The sequence below is a fragment of the Amphibalanus amphitrite genome, unplaced genomic scaffold (genome assembly GCF_019059575.1).
Source record: "Amphibalanus amphitrite isolate SeventyFive unplaced genomic scaffold, NRLGWU_Aamphi_draft 001241F_arrow, whole genome shotgun sequence".
In the NCBI taxonomy this organism is placed as follows: domain Eukaryota; kingdom Metazoa; phylum Arthropoda; class Thecostraca; order Balanomorpha; family Balanidae; genus Amphibalanus; species Amphibalanus amphitrite.
In genome coordinates, this window is record NW_024882734.1 from 2,160 (window position 1) to 15,077 (window position 12,918).

Here is a 12,918-nt window from a genome sequence, read left to right on the forward strand (position 1 = left end):
CCTGTTGACCCGATCCTGTCAGGTCGGGTCGACGGCTAGGATACCAAGATTATGTCGGAGTTTCCCACCAGTTCATGTGACAGACTCTCTGGGGTATCCCTCTCTGACAACGCAATCTTCTCGGCGGGGACGGCGGACAATGAGTCAGAGCTTTGTGACTTCGTCTACAAGGTGCCGGAGAGTTGAGTCAGGACTCAATGGGCTCCCGGTGAGGTGAGTCAGGACTCGTCTGTCCAGGGTAATATATATTGAACTTACAGGGACAGGTGACGGCCATCCTCCGACGATGAGATAGGTGATGCCGCCGTCTGGGAGAACTGTTCGTCCCGGATGCGTGACTCAGGAAGCAAAGAGAGGAGAGAGAGCTGACCGGTCAGCCTTAGAGTCACGTTTGAAGAGGGAGGGGTTGGAGGTGAGGAATGTGGTGACCTTCAAGGTCAGGGTGGAAGAGCCGGGAATGCTATACCAAACATGGAGAACACTTAGAATGTGCAGAAGGCGCACAAAACTGGTTTGCCGGAGTTTTCTTCCGATGAATCATGCCGAATCGACGCATCCATTTTTGTGGGTTCTGATAATCCGATTGGACCGATGACTAGTCTAACGACATTTAGTTGATGGTTTATCCGTTACGTGTTCATCCATTCACCCCAGCAGCTCTGAGCAATCGAGCTGCCTCTGAGCCCATTCTACGCCCATCTTAATCGTTATCGCACCAGTCTGGGACAGACCAGATCCACGTCATGTGCCACCTTGGTCAGCGAAAATATTTGGCGTCGAGCGTTTTTGAGGTTTGAGAGTCTTCATAGGTACGGCATAATATGACATCTCATTTCAGATTGTGAAATCAGATCTTGATAGATGATGCGCAACTTATTAGAAAAACCGTTAATATGCCATAATGATGGCGAAATGTCCTAGGGCAGGCAGCAGAATGGTAAATGCGTGTGCAAGTACCATGTTATCGCTGTCTAGACAATGCAGTGTGGGAGGGACGTACTTCTAAAGTAACATTTTTCGTAACACTTCGTAAATGCTGCGATTAAGCAACTTAGTTACATTGTGGTTAACCCGCCCGCGCCCTGCTGGGGGGGTGTTTGAACACCCCCCCCCCTTGTGGTTTTTCGCGAATATCTCAAAAACGGCGGCGCTCCGCGCCGCCGTTTTTGGTACACCTTATCATGCATCAATTCTACACATGTTGTGAAAATTTCAGGCCAAGGTCATTCAAGGTCAGGTCACCAGGTCACTTGAAGTGACCTCACCTCATAAAAAGTTTCAATGTCTGTCATAGCTACACCGAGTGACCGATCGCTTTGAAACTTTCAGCGATTGCTAAGAGCAATAGCATGTACAAAATGTATATCTCAGAATTTTGATATCGATGACCTAAGGTCAGGTCAATTTTGCGACCTCCCCATTATAAGTCAATGGGAGAAAATTGAAATGCGTCTCTTTTGGACGAAAGACATTATAAACACTCCCAAACACTGAATTACAAGTGGTTTAGACACACTGAACATGAAAATGGTGTCCGTGACCCCTGTTTATGCCCTGAGGTCATCTTAGGTCACGGATGGTATCTAACAGTTTTTCGCAAATCTTTTCATAGAGGCATGCTAGAGCGATGAAATCACCTTAGATGTGTTCAGCTCGACGATACGGATCGACTGATATGCAACATGACCCTTTCCGGTCAGGTCATGACCTTGACCTGAGGTCAAATTTTCAAGTTGACCTTTCAAGGTCAAGTTATAGTTCATTCGATGCGTCTTGACAAGAGGAACACGATGCCGGTAAAAGTAAGCTCGTACAAGGCTTGGGTCAAAAGTTATTGCAGAAAAAACTGTTTCCGAAAAAAATCGGCTATTTTTGCAGTTTTTGCCCCCTGCAGGCAAAACCGCTGACGTTAGGTCAAATCTGAGAGAATTACTCAGAAAGGGCGTTAATAGGGCTATCGAATGCGCTTTTCCGCGGCGCTGTAGCTCTATTGGTTCCCGAGTTATGCGTTGGCTTCTTGGAAGTTTTCGACATTCGACCTGGAAATCGGCGAAATTTTGCCTTCAATAACCTCTGGTGACCTGACCTTTGACCTGACCAAAAAATTGGCCGAAGTGATTTCGTCATTATTTTTGGCGCTCTTTCGAACGCCGCCTTCTGCGTATCGCTACGTGGCCCAGGAGCCGAGTTAGAAGGGGGGGGTGTTCAAACACCCCCCCCCCCCAGCAGGGCGTGGAAATCCAGGACCCCCAGCCGGGCGCGGGTTAAGTTAAACAGCATATCTGATATCCAAACTGATAAGACTAACCAGTTACTTCGCCCAATATGAACCCGCGCCGGGCCGGGAGGGGGGGGGGGTGTTTGAACACACCCCCCCCCCTGCGGTTTTAGCAGATATCTCAAAAACGGCGGCGCGAAGTACCTGTTCGTGCATCTTTTCCGCACATATTGTGAAAATTGCAGACCCAGGTCGCCTTAGGTCAGGTCACCAGGTCACGCCAAGTGACCTCAACTCAGAAAAAAAGAATGCTCGTCATAGCTACACCAACTGAACGATTGCCTTGAAACTTTCAGCGATTGATGAGTAACATTATCTATAAAATTTATATCTCAGAATTTTGATATCGGTGACAGGTCAGGTCAGTTTTGCGGCCTCTCCATTATAAGTCAATGGGAGCAAATTGAAAAGCGTCTGTTTTGCACGAACGCTATTCTAGACACTCTCAAACATCGAGATGTAGGTAAAATTGACACACTGAACCGGAAAATGGCAACTGTGACCCCTCGTTACGTCCCCGAGGTCATCTCAGGTCACGAACAGAATCTAACAGTTTTTCGATAACTTCTGATAGAGGCGTGCTAGAGCGCTGAAAACGCCTTAGATGTGTTCGGCTCGACGTTGCGGATCGACGGATATGCGACATGATCTTTTCCGGTCAGGTCATGACCTTGACCTGAGGTCAAATTTTCAAGTTGACCTTCCAAGGTCAACTTATATATTTCATTCGACGCGTCTCGACGAGAGGAACACGATGCTAGCAAAAGTAATATCATGGCTCTTTTGGCTATCGAATGCGCTTTTCCGCGGCGTTGTAGCTTTATCGGTTCCCGAGATAGCCGTCAGCAGTTTCCAAAATGTTGAAATAGTCAACATTTTACCTTTGGTGACCTCTGGTGCAGGCGCGGATCCAGGGGGGGGGGCGACGGGGGCGGCCGCCCCCCCCCCCCCCGCCATCCGAAAAAGGCGCCCATATCCCGCGGCAGAGAGAGCGCCCCGAGCAGAAGAGCGGCAAAACAGCAAAGGTTCAACAGAAATAGGGCGCCTCCAGCAGAAGTTGGGCTCACCAAGCAGGAGAGTGACGCCCAATTGCCTATCCCCAGCAGATGAGAGTCGCCCCAGCAGCAGATGGGCGCCCCCAGCAGAAGAGGGCGTCTCGTTACAAGAATATAAAATACCTTATGTTCAAGAGGGGCGCCCCTGGCAGCGGAAGGGCACCCTTAGCAGGAGACGTGTCCCCTGAAGAGGAGCGGCGCCCCAGCAAAAGAAGAGAGGCGCCCCCATTCCGAGAAGCGGGGCGCCCTGACAGCAGCTGGGCGTCCCAGCAAATAAGGAGCCCCATAATAAGAAAATGGGTGCCACTGGCAGAAGAGGGGCGCCGCAACAGAAGAGAAGGGTCTCCAGCAGGAGACGGGCGCCCCAAGCAGAAGAGGGGCGCCCCAGCAGAAGAGGCGCCACAGCAAAAGTTAATCAGAAATAGGGAGCCTCCAGCAGAGGTTGGGCCCGCCAAACAGGATATGGGCGCCCCATTGACAATATCCGGCAGAAGACAGACGCCCCAGCAGCAGATAGGCGCCCCCGGTAGAAGAGGGGCGCCCCATTACAAAAAGAAAAGGAGTATATTCTACCAAGAGGGGCGCCCCTGACGCCAGCGGAAGGGCAACCCCAGCAGAGGGGCGGTGCCCCAGTAAAAGGAGAGGTGTGCCCCGTTCCGAGCAGCAGAGGGTCGCCTCGCCCCAGAAAAAAAAACAGGAACCCCATAAGAAGAAAAGGGGTGCCTCTGGCAGAAGAGAGACGTTCCCCGCAGTGGAAGGGCGCCCCCACAGGAGTGGCGTCTCCAGCAAAAGAGAAGTGCCCCCTGCAAGAGAGGGGCAGCCCACCAAAAGTTGGGCAGAAGTGGGGCGCCTCCAGCAGAATTTGGAGTCGCCCAACAGGAGAGGGCCGCCCTATTCACAGTAGAAAAAAGACTCCTCAGCAGCAAAGGGGCGCCCTAACAGAAAAGGTGCAATCGTAGTAGAAGTGGGACGCATCAGGAAGAAGAGGGGCACTACTAGCAGAAAATGGGCGTCCCAGATAAGTGGGCCGCGTACAGCAAATTGGTCGTTCTTAGAAGGAAGAAATGAGGCGACTTGAGCAAAGTGGGTCTCTCCATAATGGATTAGGCGATCCAAGCAGAGGTTGGGCGCCCCCGGGAAGTGAGGCATACCAGCATAAGTGAGACGCTTCCAGAAAAAGGACCGGGAGAAGAAGGACTGCACCAGTAAATGGAGGCCACCTTTTTGCTAATATCTTTTGCTAGGGTAGCGGTGCCCATCTACGACTTTTAACCCGTACCGTGCTGGTGGTCTGAGTTTTCCGTGTCCTGCTGGGGAGGGGGGGGGGCACACTCCCTCGTCTAACTCGGCTCCTGGGCCGCGTAGTGACACGCGATAAACGGCATTCGAAAGATCGTCAAAAAAAAAAACAGGACGACAACAAAACGGTCATTTTTTAGGTCAGGTCGAATGTCAGGTCACCAGAGATCATCAAAGGTAAAATGTTGCCTGTTTCAACATTTTTCCGTTTTCGAAGCAGCGGCACATAACTCGGAAACCAATAGAGCTATAGCGCCGCAGAAAAGCGCATTCGATAGCCCTTTTAAAGGTGTTTCTGCAAGCTGCGCTCAGATTTGACCTCAGGTCAACGGTTTAGCCTTCAGAGGGCAAAAGACTCTAAAAATAGCCTTTTAACGAACAATGTTTCCTGCAATAACTTTTGCTCAAGAGAGTCTCGACATTACGTTTGCCAGCATTGCGTTTCTGTCGTCGAGACACGCCGAACAAACTAAAGGTTGACCGTATGAAAGGTAATTTTGAGAATTTGACCTCAGGTCAAGGTCATGACCTGACCGGGAAAGGTCATGCTGCATAGCAGTCGATGCGTATCGTCGAGCTGAACACAGCTGAGGTGTTTTTATCGCTCTAGCTTGAATCTATCAAAAGTTGTTAACCCGCGCCGTGCTGGTGGCCTGAACTTTCCGCCGAGTGCTGGGGGGGGCGTTTTCACGCCCCCCCGTCTAACTCGGCTCCTGGGCCACGTAGCGACACGCGGTAAGCGGCAATCGAAAGAGCGTCAAAAATAAGGACGAAAACACTTCGGTCATTTTTTGGGTCAGGTCAAAGGTCAGGTCACCAGAGGTCACCAAAGGTAAAATGTTGACTATTTCAGCATTTTGGAAACTGCCAACGGCTATCTCGGGAACCGATAGAGCTACAGCGCCGCGGAAAAGCGCATTCGATAGCCCTTTTACAGACCTTTCTGAGTAATGTTCTCAGATTTGACCTCAGGTCAACGGTTTAGCCTCCAGAGGGCAAAAACTCCAAAAATAGCCGTTTTTACGAAAAACGTTTTTTCGTCAATAACTTTTGACTCATAAGCGCCATGACATTACTTTTGCCAGCATCGTGTTCCTCTCGTCGAGACGCGTCGAATGAACTATTCGTTGACCTTGAAAGGTCATTTTGAAAATTTGACCTCAGGTCAAGGTCATGACCTGACCGAAAAGGGTCATGTTGCATATCAGTCGATCCGTATCGTCGAGCTGAACACATCTGACGTGTTTTCACCGCTCTAGCACGTCTCTATCAAAAGTTATAGCCAAAAAACTGCTGGCGACCGTTCATGACCTGAGATGACCTCAGGGGCACACAGAGGGGTCACAGGTGCATTTTTCCTATTCAGTGTGTCATGTTTACCTATGAACAGATGTTTGAGAGCGTTTTGAACGATATTCGTCCAAAAGAGGCGCATTTCAATTTTCTCCCATTGACTTATAATGGAGAGGTCGCAAAATTGACCTGACCTTAGGTCACAGATATCAAAAATCCGAGATATACATTTTATACATACTGTTACTCATATCAATCGCTGAAAGTTTCAAAGTGATCGTTCAGTCGGTGTAGCTATAGCGAGCCTTTGAACTTTTTCTGAGGTAAGGTCACTTGACGTGACCTGGTGACCTGACCTTGAACGGCCTAGGTCTGAAATTTTCACAACATGTGCGGAAATGATGTAGGAACACGTGTACCAAAAACGGCGGCGCTGCGCGCCGCCGTTTTTGAGATATTCGCGAAAAACCTGAGGGGGGGGCGTAAAAACGCCCCCCCCAGCACGGCGCGGGTTAAAAAACTGCTGCGGACCTTTCATGACATGGGATGACCTCTGGGACATTATGAGTGGTCACACTAGGTGCTCAGTGTGTTAACTTTATATGTATCCCAATGCTTGATATTGTCTAGAATGGCGCTCGTCCAAAAGAGATGCCTTTCAGTTTTCTCCCAAAGACTTAATTATACCTACCTACCTAATGGAGACGTCGCACTACTGACCTGACCTTAGGTCACAGATATCGAAACTCCGAGATATACATTTCATGAATAGTGTTGCTTTCATCAATCGCTGAAAGGTTCAAAGCAATCGTTCAGTCGGTATAGCAATGATAGGGGAGAGTGGGGTGGGTTGTATCAGTTTTTACTCCGAGACCCATAACCTCGTAACTATCCGTGATAAACTCATTATTTCCATACTATCTCCTTCCTTGATTCTTCTGCTTTTTTGTGCAAAGTAACTTTTCCGCTACCTCTACTAGTTTTTCTTCTACGGTCTGCCGAATAGAACAATGTTTTTGATACAACTTGCCCCATGGCTTGGGTGAGTTGTATCACATGGTGGGGTAATTTGTATCACTATTTCACGTTTCAGGGAGTGTGCTTGCTACTGGTTTTGAACATAACAACAACATTAAATGGGGTTAATACAATGTATATGCTCAAAGGCTTCACTTTTATTAGACCAAACTTAGGTCAATCCGAACGAAACATCGAAACGAACGAAACGTCAACAGACTAGACGCAAAAGTGACCCGTTAAGAGCAAAGCAGCCAACACATTGTGCCGAAATGGAACGAGTATTGACTAGCTACCTACAAACGCGAGCCAGGGCTTAGCTTTCGCGATCAAAAGCAACATACCCATACATACATACATACATACATACATGTTACAACATACCCCACCCGGCTCTGATACAACATGTACCTCGCCGCCATCTTGGAAAAAAACTTCCTCGTGCTCAAAAACAGCGGACACTTTGGAGAAATCCATTTTCACTCACGCAGCCTTAGAACCTACCCTCACCACCGCTACGGAGATCTTTCAAATTCGTGCACATCTAAATGCCCAAAACACACATTTTCCTGCAACTTATTTTTTAGAATGACATTAAAAAAACATAAAATCGGCTCTCACCTCGAGACGCGTCCACCCAGCCACACGACAGAACAGGGAAAGGTGGCGCCCGGAAAACCTCGTCGGCTGGTCGTGTCACGAGCGCTATCTATTGGATAAGTTTGGCACAATTCGCCCTGATACAACTTGGACATGATACAACTCACCCCGCTCTCCCCTAAGCATTTGAACTTTTTCTTAGGCTAGGTCACTTGGCATAACCTGGTGACCTAACCTTCCATCACCCGCGTCAGACATTTTTACAACATGTGCAAAAAAGATGCATGATAAGGTATGCTGAAAATGGCGGCGCTGCGCGCAGCCATTTTTAACCCGCGCCCGGCTGGGGGTCCTGGATTTCCACGCCCTGCTGGGGGGGGGGTGTTTGAACACCCCCCCCCCTTGTAACTCGGCTCCTGGGCCACGTAGCGATACGCGGAAGGCGGCGTTCGAAAGAGCGTCAAAATAAAAGACGAAATCACTTCGGTCAATTTTCTGGTCAGGTCAAAGGTCAAGTCACCAGAGGTCATTGAAGGCAAAATTTCGCCGATTTCCAGGTCGAATGTCGAAAATTTCCAAGAAGCCAACGCATAACTCGAGAACCAATAGAGCTAGAGCGCCGCGGAAAAGTGCATTCGATAGCCCTATTAAAGACCTTTCTGAGTAATTCTCTCGGATTTGACCTAACGTCAACGGTTTTGCCTGCAGGGGGCAAAAATTGCAAAAATAGCCGATTTTTTCGGAAACAGTTTTTCTGCAATAACTTTTGACCCAAGCCTTGTACGAGCTTACTTTTACCGGCATTGTGTTCCTCTCGTCAAGACGCATCGAATGAACTATAAGTTGACCTTGAAAGGTCAACTTGAAAATTTGACCTCAGGTCAAGGTCATGACCTGACCGGAAAGGGTCATGTTGCATATCAGTCGATCCGTATCGTCGAGCTGAACACATCTAAGGCGTTTTCATCGCTCTAGCATGCCTCTATCAAAAGTTATTTGCGAAAAACTGTTAGATACCATTCGTGACCTAAGATGACCTCAGGGCATAAACAAGGGTCACGGACACCATTTTCATGTTCAGTGTGTCTAAGCCACTTGTAATTCGGTGTTTGGGAGTGTTAATAATGTCTTTTGTCCAAAAGAGGCGCATTTCAATTTTCTCCCATTGACTTATAATGGGGAGGTCGCAAAATTGACCTGACCTTAGGTCATCGATATCAAAATTCTGAGATATACATTTTGTACATGCTATTGCTCTAAGCAATCGCTGAAAGTTTCAAAGCGATCGGTCACTCGGTGTAGCTATGACAGACATTGAAACTTTTTATGAGGTGAGGTCACTTCAAGTGACCTGGTGACCTGACATTGAATGACCTTGGTCTGAAATTTTCACAACATGTGTAGAATTGATGTATGATAAGGTGTACCAAAAACGGCGGCGCTCCGCGCCGCCGTTTTTGAGATATTTGCGAAAACCACAAGGGTGGGTGTTCAAACACCCCCCCCCAGCAGGGCGCGGGTTAAGATATTTGCGAAAACCCTGAGGGGGAGCGCGGTAACGCCCCCTAGCACGGCGTGGGCTTTAAGCTCCCGATTTTGACGGTTTGGCGCCCCCTTTGTGTGGAGCGCCCCCGGATTGCCAGGTCGCCCCTATTTCGACTTGCCGCCCCCCCTCCCGAAAATTCCTGGATCCGCCCCTGCTCTGGTGACCTGACCTTTGACCTGACCCAAAAACTGGCTGAAGTGTTTTCGTCCCTATTTTGGACGTTCTTTCTATTGCCGCTTACCGCGTGTCGCTACGTGGCCCAGGAGCCGAGATAGAAGGGTGTTCAGACACCCCCCGGCCCGGCGCGGAATCTCGGATCACCGGCCCAGCGCGGGTTAACCCTATTAGTGGCAGGCTCCTGGCTACCCCATATTAGTGGCAGGGGGGGGGGCTGTTTACGACCCCCCCTTGATATCTCGAGATCTAACCGGCCGATTTTCAAAATTCAAACGGCATTCGATTTGGCTCAACGAGATCTACATTTCTAAAAAAAAAAAAAAAAAATGTCATTAGGGGGGTAGAGGGGGGTAAAAACGGGCAAATTGCAGATACATTTTAGACTGTTTATCACGGCCAGGTTTCTGAACCAATCTTAACGCAACTTTTGCCGATCGATAGAGAATGAACCAGGAATTCACATGGATCCTAAAAATATGCATTTTCAAAAATCATAGGCGGATACAGATCATTGAGATTGGGGGTACACAAAAAGTATAGTAAATAAGGTTTGTGTTGGTACTGTTTCTAAAAAGGGTGGCAATGGTCTTGTTATGTTACAATTTTCTTATGAGAGAACGACTAAAATTGTATTGGTCATGCATAGGCGGTGTCAGGGCACCTATGTTGGGAGGTAAAAAATAACCCCCCTTTTTGGACGCCTGGATCCGCCTATTATAGCAAAAACGTGCCAAAAGAGGATGCACAATAACTTTGTATATGTTATCACATGATACCTTTCATTCACTGTTCGTAAAACTGGTGCACCATCGTGATCTTCGCCCAAATGACTCGCTTCACGAATAAGACCCCCCAATTCCCAGTGCTCTGGAGCCGCCCCTGGTAAAGTTATGAACTTGAAATTTTCAGGGAATGTGCCCAATTTAGTTTTAGGAAAAGTCAGAAAATTTCAGCATCGTAGCTTGAGCGGTTTCGGAGATATTCCCGAAAAACCTGAGGGGTGGATAAAAACAACCCCCCCCCCTGCCACTAATAGGGTTAACCCGCGCGCCGTTGAGATCTGGCAGGTTCCACGTCCTGTTGGGGGGGGGACAAGGGCCCCCCGTCGTATCTCCGGAACCAGGTCAGAAAATTCAAACGGCATTCGAAGGAGCTCATGGAGATGCACAAGATAGGATATCGATAACCTTTTTTCGTTTGATATGAAATCGTAATCAGCTCCCCAAAAAAACTCCATAGCAACCTCACTTTACGATGCTCTAACAGGTCCCGATTCTCCCGAATTTTTGGTCATTGACCTGACCTGGAAGGTCAGCTAATGACCTAGAACCTTAAAATTGGGTATCATCGGCTTCATCTCGTCACGGGCAACACGCTCGTTTTTTTCCGCGAAGCTTTACTCGATCAGGGGCCAAAAGGCAAGGGGCATCCAACAGACCCCCCCCCTTCCTATACGAATTCAGGGCTGGGCTGGCAAAACACCAATATAGTTAGGCGGCGAGGGTTAACGTACGATATTATCTAACAGTCCACCGATTGTGCTACCTACCTCACCTGAGTTCCACATTATCCCCGCGCCCAAAGCATTTAACGTCTGGTGAAATCGGATTGGCAACCTGTGTGAGCTCTGTAGGAGTGCGAGCTTTAGGAGGGCGCTGACCCAACAGGATCTCTGGTATGAGAAGGGCTGGGTGATGTCAAGTCCGGTAAAAGACTTCAAAGGAACAATTAGTTTGTTATGCAGTTTATTCACGTGAGCACCAATGACTGATCACGCTTTGGTACAGAAATGTTACATGTAGTTAGCTTCCGAAACGCATGATAGGACGCATCCCATAAAAAGAAATCTAGAAGGAGCCGCCAGTTGAGACTGTCCATGGTCGCGCCGAGACTAAATTGGGAAAGTTCCTGGGACTGGGTAAGGGGTGAACGTTCAGACTGAGTTGGTGCAAACAGGGCCTGGCCGGATAAGGCTAAAACATTTCGCAAGTCATATTAGTCCGTATGTACATACATTGCACACAGTACATACATGACACATGCACGCCCTGGTGAGAGCGCGCCGGCCTGGTCGCAGCAGCGCAGGGACTGTCGCCGTTTTTGCGTCTTGCCGCAGGAGAGCCGGTATCGCCGGCAATCTAGAAAGGCGCCAGTTGTCAGACCTGTGCAGTGAGCGAGGGAGGAGGAGAGATGGGAAAAGGGGAAAGAGAGAGAGAGAGAGAGAGAGAGAGAGAGAGAGAGTAGAGGGAGGGAGAGGGGGAGGGGATCGAAAGGAGAGAGACGAAACAAAGAGCATAAGCCCAGAGTTTGGTTAGCATGCTGAGCGAATATTAAATGAGCATCATACCAAATTTAAGCATAAGTAATTTTATAATATAAGGCCCCTTATGGGGTTCATACCAAGGCAACTTGGTTCTTCCGTGAACATACAATGGCCATCGGCATACCACCCAGCAGTGGTGAACAATCAGATTCCTTGTAAGGACAGACGGTTTTGCAGCGTCAGCTGCCTGGCACGACAGGGAGGGGATGAGTTCTGGCAGATTCCTCTCCCTGCCCCGGTCATACCGGTCTCTGCAGAAACACAAAGCCATGGAGCTAGCAACCATTTCTGACTGGATGTAAAACAAAAATGGCTTGGAAAGGTCCATGACCGACCAAAGAGGACGAGTTCCCACGGCGCACGGACTCATCCGTAGCCTGAGAAGGATCGCGAGCGGGGCACCGGGAGATGTGGAGGTCATGAACCTGAGCTTTACTGCGTAACAGTGATGTGAGGGGATCAACAAGGAATCGCGCTAATATTAAGGCATGCGGCGCAGAGGACAGTCCTCTGTTCAGTCCACCGCTGCCGCAGAGCAGCCAATGGTGCCGAGACAGACAAGCGAATTAAAATGGCAATTTGATCAGGTATCTACCGCTAAGAGTGATGTGATGTAGGTAATTGAGGTGCGGTGACGGTAGATTTTGGTTTCTAGTGGATTGTGCTAGCTTAGCACACTGTACTACACAACATAGGCAACTACACAACATAGGCATCGTGCATACACTAATCTACCGATAGATTGTAGTCTATTGATATTCTTTTCACGGTAACTGTCACATACAGCCAAAGAACGATTGAGCATATTAATGGCAGATTACTGAACAGAGAACTTTATGAACTCATATTTAAAGCCGATGAGTGATTAATGAGCTAGAAATATTAGGAAGGTTATGTCTTCCACTTTTATTATGACTCGAAATCATCTATAGATCTCCTTCGACTAAGTTCTTGTCATTGCACATTAGCCTAAACTGTCAACAACCAATTAGAAAGCATAATCGTCCTATCACTGGCGATCGATGGAGCGCTCCTGACGTTCCTACAACGGTAGCACTAACTATATGCTGGTGCATTCCAATCATCGAAATAGCTCATGCCATTATCCTGCAAAAAGTGGTTAGCTGTGAGCTTGCAGCCTTAAAGGAAATAGTTCACTTTTTAACATGGGTTTTGAACTGGAATAGCAGTTCCGTAGCCTGGGCTGAGACGAGCATAAATCAGGAGCTTTTACAGCCCAACGATCACCCTAGGCAAATATATTCTATTTCTCGTCCCGAAAAATGTGTCTTGCGTTGAGGATGTGTGCCTTGCATATATTCGCATCCAG